This window comes from Pinus tabuliformis, chromosome 4_1 (assembly GCF_031772625.1).
Source record: "Pinus tabuliformis cultivar Carrire ecotype Pingquan chromosome 4_1, CPIR1, whole genome shotgun sequence".
Lineage (NCBI taxonomy): Eukaryota > Viridiplantae > Streptophyta > Pinopsida > Pinales > Pinaceae > Pinus > Pinus tabuliformis.
In genome coordinates this window covers 331,508,067-331,516,376 of record NC_142303.1, presented here as the reverse complement: position 1 = coordinate 331,516,376, position 8,310 = coordinate 331,508,067, and the positions used below count along the sequence as shown (strand labels likewise).

Here is an 8,310-nt window from a genome sequence, read left to right as displayed (position 1 = left end):
TGAATTATGTGCAATGGAGATGAAATACAAATTTATTGGTGTTGTATTGTTTTAAACATTTTGATTGGTAATCAAACAACATACATTAATAATTTGTCTAATATATTTGTGTAGATTCGATACAATTATGAAAAGGTGTTTCAAGAGCTCTTTGAAGATGAATGAGACAATTTCCGATTTGATGTGAAGGTGAATGAGATAGTTTTAGATTTGATGTTAAGATTATGAGTGGAGAAACTATAGTGGAAATATTCATATTCCATGAATTGGTGAATATATCTTAAATGGGTGAATATGTATCAGTGGATTGCAATGGTTGCAATGGCTATGAAGACATCAATTTTCACTTCACTGGATTCACTATTTTTGGGAGAGTGATGGGGCTGTTGGAGCAGAAAGTTGTCCAGATATAAATGGAGGTCATGCCAATGTGAACGTTGAACTCATTTCCACTAGAAATGATCTCATTAATGATGTATTTACATTGCAGGGAGGTAGATACACGTTCACAAATACTACTCCAAGGAAATATAGGATGGTTCCTTCCCATCATGAATACATAAACTTCATCAATCCTTAAGCAGTATACGAATATCAAGTCATATCAAATCCCACTACATTTTTTTTCAAAAAGGAAAGGCCATGATATTTTTCTCTCTTTGCCTTCATTTGATACACATAATAAGTTTGGAGATTCCTTAAGGATGAGTGTCTAGAGGACACAGTAGCCCTCCATGAAATCAAATGTGAAGAAGTGGAAAGAGCGGGCTCTGTGAGCCAATTGTTAAACAGAGGAAGAAGATACAAGGTCATATGTAATGTCAATCCTAGCTATGATAGCGCTACACATGAGGTACAATGATTGAGGTTTATAGAGTATATTTTCTATAATATTCTCTTTCAAATACATGATTCTCATGTTCTCTTAACAATTTTCCAAAGAGGCTCTCCAAAGATGGAGTTGGGCTTTGGAAATCTGGTAGTAGATGACATATTTTATGTCCCAAGTTATGATATGGATAACTTATTTGTTTCTCAAGGTAACCCTATTTTAGGTGTTCATGTATACCTTTATTTAGATGATGTCCATGAGGTGAAGTGCCCTCAAAGAAGCTCCTTGGCCAAATCAAGCGCTTTATCATGCAATATTTGATGCAAATGGGAAATTTGATTTTAATTTTATTCCATGTGGAAAACAAATGTTGTTGCCATTCTATAAGGGTGAGAATACAATATTTGATGTTTCATTTCCATCTATAGAGGTTCTTGTTGAGCACAATCATGTTAATATATCTCAGCCATTTTAGGTCACAGGTTTCTCAGTTGGAGGACTTGTGGTGACTTCTGAAGGAGTCCGTTTTGAAGGTGTTAAGATATTAGTTGATGGATGAGAAAGAGCTACAATAGATGTCCAGGGATATTACAAACTTGATCATGCAACAACAACACACTACACAATCAAGGCTGAGAAGGATCACTTTGAGTTTAGCAGTTTGGATAATTTCATGGTCGTGCCAAACATGGATTCAATCCCAAAGATAGAAGAAACACATTATAATATTTTTGGTTCCCTAAAATTAGTGATAAATGGCTATTATGGCAAGCGTCAAGTTGGCTTGACACATGGGCCAGACAATGTTAAGCCTCAACTAAAGAGGATTGATGATATGGGAAAATTCTGCTTCCAGTTTCAGCCATGTTAATATTGAATATCCCCACTGACCACAACAACAGAATGTGATTATGGTCTTCAATTTTCACCATCACATATTGATGTGATAGTAACTAGACCAATGTTTGGCATTGAATTTATAAAGGCCCTTGTTGATATCCATGGATCAGTGATATGCAAGGAAGGATGTGACTCCTCGGTTTCTATATCACTTACTTCTCTGGCTGTTGAACTCTAGGTTCAGAGAAGCTTAACTCTTTAAGTTTAACAAATGAGAGCAGTGACTTCATATTTGAGAAAGTCCTACCTGGTGGATTGCATTTTGAGGTAAAACATGGACCTTCATTTGATTTGTTAGATTGGGATGATGACTGGTGTTGGGAGAGAAAGGTTATTAATGTCAATGTTGGTGTTTTTGATCATTCAGAGATAGTGTTTATCCAAAAAGGCTATTGGTTGCATATTATGTCTACTCATCCTGTGGCTTCTTACATCATACTGCCAAACAAAGAGCCAATTAATTTGTTGATTGAGAAAGGATGGTAGCAAATCTGCTTAGAAGCTTCTCGTGTGCACATGCTTCATTTCTTGAAATCGTGCATTTTCTTTGGAATGTCTTCATTAGAATTCAATGTATTGAACCATTAGCCTATATATTTGACTAGTGAAAAATATTTACTGAGTGGTGAAATACATGTTGATTGAAGTTCTTATCCCAAAGCAAATGAGTTGTCTCGAAGCACTACTATAGACATATGGAAAAAGGAGGGAGCATTTATAGATATGATCAATAATGTCAAACTTGTTTCAAGTGCTAATGGACCAAGCAACATTGTTGTATATAAGTACACTCATTGGGACAATCTTGAAGATGAAATGGTTTTTGTTTTGAGAGATAAAAGGAATGCTAGTGAGAAAAATAGTTTTGAAAAGGTCTTGCTTTATCCAAGAAGTCGGCACGTTGCTATTAAAACTGATGGGTGCCAACTTGATATTCCTTATTTTGTGGGGTGCCTAGGAAAGTACATTCAGGGTCAGTGCTACCAACAATCCCAGGTGTTGACATTAAAATAATTGCTCAAAATGATAGTAGCAATGGTCTTCTGAAAAAGGGTGACTTGGTTCTTCAAAATTTGACAGGATCAGATGGTCTGTTTTTGGGTGGTCCTTTGTATGATGATACTGAGTACTATGTTGAAGCTTCCAAGGGATATCATTTAAAATCACTTGCATAGGACCCCTTTTGAATATTAGTTGTATTTTCATCCAATTTGATCGAGCACCTCACTCTACTAGCCAAACCATAATGGATATTTGATCGTCAGTATTCGACCTTCTGTGCACTCCCTGATTTTTGTGGTCCTAAGTAGAGGAATCACTGAATTTGTGTCAAACAACCGATATATATGGCCAGAATCTCTTCAATCACATTGCTTCAAACTACAACCATGTAAGTCTGGATTTTACTATTACTTTTAACACTTTACAATGAAACCAGTGTAAATCCAGGTTGTATGTGCTTAAAAATAAACCACTGTAAACGCGGGTTGTCTTGTATGTGCATGTAGGGGTATACATGATAAAATATTTGAGAGCGAATGGGATACTGTTTCAAGAGCTTTCATGCTCTACCTTGAGACTCAATATGCAACGTGGAAGTAATTTGACCATACTGGAAATGGACTTATATCCCGATAATGCATACAATTTCTTTGTGGACATATTCATTGAGCTGATGGGTAGATTTAAATCATTAAAGGAGCTGGTCATATGTGTTGTGCCTTTGCTTAAAGAAATATGTGTCTTCTCAATTTGTTGTTCGAGAGGCTTCCTAATCTCCAATGTTTGTTAATGGGTGACAACTTTATCTTGGTAAAAATAGAATTTCTACTTTTCTTTTACATGTGCAACGAACAACATGTTTCAATGTTTAAGAATGTTTGCATTTGCTACTTACTTGTCAGGTATAGCATAAAAAAAAAAAATTATACAAAGCATATATTGATGTAGCTTAGGTTGACTATTATGTTTTGGTTCATTATTATGTCCTATTTGTAGATTCAATATATCTAATAGATATGAAACAAAACTAAGTAACGACTTTGTTTCATATCTATTCCTTAATGAAAATCTACACTACCTAAATTTAAAAAGTTAACCTGCTATAAGATGTGAAAAGACCATAAAATTCTTCCATGTTTTTTTTCCATGATGTTCATAATGAATATTTATGTCTTTTACCTCATAAATGAGTGCAAAGTTGGCTTATTCTAGTTTTGAAATGCAATGCAGGAACTTTCAAAATATCCCATACCTCGACGTCTCAGATCCCCACTCTCTCATCTCTGTATATACAGGTTTATGTAGACATAACTGAATTTCATGATAGGGAAATCAGTGTATTAGGTTTCTTTCTTCAGAGCACCCCTGCTCTAGAGATGATAAAACTTCATTTAATTGATAACTTGAATTATGACGATCCACGATATGTGAATTTTTTGGAGGAAGTGATGTATTTGAATAGAGTTTCAAGGCAAACAAGGATATTGGTATGATAATCTCATTTTTAAATACACACTTCAAAATCTTTAAACCATTGACCAGTAAAAAGGCTTTTGAGCTTCATTTTATTTTTCTTTTTTTCTTTACGGAAGGGTATGACCAATGCAGGTTGTATATGGATACGAGGATGAATTCTATTGTGGATACGAGGATGTGGAAACCAGTGGAATGACTTGCTTAATCTTGGGAAACATCGAGTATGGAAACAGATGACAGTCTCATAGAGTGGGTACACGACATTTTGCCCCATTTTCATTTTGTTTATTATTCGTTGTTTGCACTAGTTTTAATATTGAGTTTTAATTATTTATCTTTTTGTCATTTACATCATTAACATTCCATGTTTCTCATGGAAGGTAACATCTTCGACTACTTTAGGTGAGCAACCTGTAGGATTAGGATGTTCCCAATGAGTTTTGAACATTTGTCCAATATGTCTTGTTGATTTTGGATTGTCATTGCGGGTTATCGCTTTAATTGTTATCCGATTTGACATTTGATTGACAACGAAATTCCATGCTTTTATAAATTATTTGTAGGTTAATTTTTAAAAGTATTTAAGAAATTTGTTTTCAGTAGCCACACTTCAAACAATGGATTTCACACTACTAGGTTTAAGGTTTGGGTTATGTATTTGGTTAAAATTTCCCAAGATTTATATCATATCTCAATTGTCAGGTTTGAGTTATTTATTTGGTCAAAATTCCCTAAGATTTATATCATATCTCAGCCTTTTGAAATTCATGCATTCATTCCATTCATATGTAACACATCACGACAAGGATGAGTCCTATTAAGCTCACTAACTCTGTTACTATGCTTCATGAATCATAATTCAAATGGACTTTGAATTTGGTTCTTTTCCTTGACTAAATAGTATTAAGAAAAATCCTCTCATTCAAACTCAACCTCAAGTCATAATCAAAATTTTTACATGTGAATAACATTGGATTGACAACAAGTTTGACACCCAAGTCCTTGCAAGTCAGACAAGATTGTCCATTTTAAAAAAAAATCGATCATATTCTTAAATTGTTAGCCCTTGGACTCCTTCATTAAAGAAAAGATCATTCTATGATCTTGATAATTGGTCTATAAAAATGTGTATGGGGTGAAATATGAGTTAAGGAGTAGAGAAAGAAATTTTCCTTGACATTGCCTAGAATATTTTGAACTTTTTGGGGCACATCACGTGATACTACCATCACGACACCAACATTTGTTGGTAAAGTTCCACTACAAAAGGCATCCACTGATTCACATTCCATAACCCGTGACCGTAGAGTTGATTCTTCCTAAACATTTTTCCTAGATGATGATAATGATATATAGTCCCTATCATCATAAATTATGGATTTTCTTTCTTCACCCATGCTCCACCTTCCTCCTCCCAATTGTTTATAAGCATCAATTTATCTTGCATGCTTCCTTCCGATTGAAAAGTTATACCCATACCTGAAATCCTCATATTGATCTTGGTCCTTATGCTTGTCTTCTTATTCTAAGCTAAGCAATCGGAAAAACATTACCTCCCTACCACCACAAATAGATAAACCATTTTTCCTACACTATATTTCAAGCTCCACAAGAGGAATACTAGACAATTCTCGAGTTGTTGCTCCCTCTCCAATCACCATAGAAACATCTTGATTTGGACTAGATCCATCTTTTATATTTGTAAGATTGGATTTAGAACTATCAAGGTCCTTCAACTGTGGGGCATCTCCACATATTGAATGAAAGGGAGGGACACCTGAATTTCCAAACCGAAGAAAGGTAGCTCTCCATCCATTCACATAAGCGTATGAAAGGAGAAACCAATTTGACCAAACATGGATAACTTTCATCACTCTCTCCTGCAAGGATGCCATAATATAAATGTAAAAAAGTTCACAAAAAGATCCACACAGTGATTACACTAATTATGACATATTTTTTTACGAGTAAAAATTACCAGTCGCCTTGCTAATTCATGACCAATAAGGGGCTTAATATTAATACATGATATATTTTCATCATTACTATCCTCAACATGTTGTATTATTTAGAGTGAGATTTTGTGAATTGGCAGGCGTGTTTTTCCACATTTCTGTTTTTATATCCCAGACAATTGGAATCCTGCTACATTTGGCCTCCTCTACTTCCCTAGGCTACATGTGTTAAAAAGGGTACAAAACACTAATGATATGTTCTTTTGCCATAAGTTCTTCTCATTTTTTGGATGAATTCTGTGGAAATTTTATTCATGCCAATTATGTGGCAGGAAATAATGTTCCATTATTCTTTTTTAGCATCTCTTGTTTATGAGTGAGAATGCTTCTATTGTACTAGTTCATTACGACTATGTCATGTAAAGATCAATTTGAGTGGGTTTTACATTTGATTTCCACTGTAGTCAACAACTGAATATATAATTTTTATTTTATGTTGAATGATGGGACAACACACTTTGATTTCTGCTAGTACTCTCTTTTTCATATACTATCGCAAGTGCACAAATACAAACTCACTTTTCTTTTTACCTGGATAAGCTAATGATGACAACTTTGTATTTTGTAGTGACAAGGATAACTATGTGTTGGAGCTAGATCTTGAGCCCTTCAATTCATCCTTTCCTTACACAACACAACCATCTCCTATTGGTAATGGAGTTCAATTTCTGAACAAACATTTTTCTTCAATACTATTTCATGATAAAGAAAGAACACAACCATTGTTGGATTTCCTTCGAGCACAAAAATACCAAAGCCATGTCATTTTTCTTTCCTTGGTTAATATATTGCATCATTGTGTTTGATAGTTAATTCATTATTATTCTATGCCAATAAATCTCTATCAAATAGAAGAGAAGGATGACCTGGCTGTTTTAGAGATATATGATATGAATTAATTAAAAATTCACATGGTTATTTTGATTCTTATCTTTCTATTTTACTTCTTTAGAGAAAACTACATATTCAAATACCAACTCGACTCAAACCAAACCAAAATAGAGAATCCTAGTTATGAAGATGTTTCTCTCTCCACACCTTATAATGACATTATTTTTTTGAATCATACTTGAAGTTTACTAATAATAACCTGGATTTATATATTTCTTTTAGCACCAAATTGAAATCATGGTAAAAATATGAATATCCCATTAAATATGACCTAAATATGATTCAAAGAATATCACCTTTAGTCTGAGCACGTGGTAGAGTAATTTCTGAGGTGTGAAGTTTTATTAGAGGCATTGTTTGTTTATTTGTTTTGGTTAGAAAATGGTTTTCTCTTACTTTTATGTGACTTTCAATTTATCATATCTAGCATGTTGAGAAATGGGAAAGAATAATGTGTGACATTTATCTTGCAGAAATTGATGTTGAATGAAAGAATAAAGAGTTTAACCAAGCTACAATCCGCTTTGATAAAGGTAGAGGGACATATTAAAAAGTTACTTAAAAATACACCATATACATAGTTTGAACATAAGTAATATATGGCTATTTCGTTTGCAGATATGTTCTTTTTTCTATCCAAGATATCACAACAAGAAAAATATTGATATTGTAGAAATTGTTAGAGGAACTCATTGAGGTCAATTTTTCTTATGTTCTACTTGATTGATACATTCTCATGATAGGAAGGCTTTAAATATGAATTAATACGTTACCAAAACAAATTATATTTAAAGTTATTACATATAAAAGATAAAAACAAATGTCAATTCCTTCATTTGATTGTTACTTGACTCTGGTGTAGGCAGGTTACATGAAATGTGATTGGAAAAAGAATGGGGAGACAATATAGAGATCATGTCTTGGATATGATTCATTTGTTGTTGGATACCCTTCAGGCACTTCAACCATCGACTTTGGAAATGTTTCTAGTAAGTATTCCTATGGTTTTTTATGTTGTGATTCTTTCACCTCATGGTTATTTTGGGCAAGAAAATGTTTTAGGAATGCGTGATAAGATATCGATGGACAGGTAAACAATTTTTTTTATAATTGCAATGTCCATTCCATGATATCCTCTCTTTATTGTTTGATTGTATTTTGAACGTTTATTTCGATTTTTCTTTGTATTTTAAC

General features: G+C 33.6%; 1 pseudogene; it reads left to right on the top strand.

The window, feature by feature from the left end:
* The first annotated feature begins 284 nt into the window (after nucleotides 1–284).
* LOC149175627 (uncharacterized) lies at nucleotides 285–2,907 on the top strand (annotated as a pseudogene).
* The last annotated feature ends 5,403 nt before the right edge of the window (nucleotides 2,908–8,310 follow it).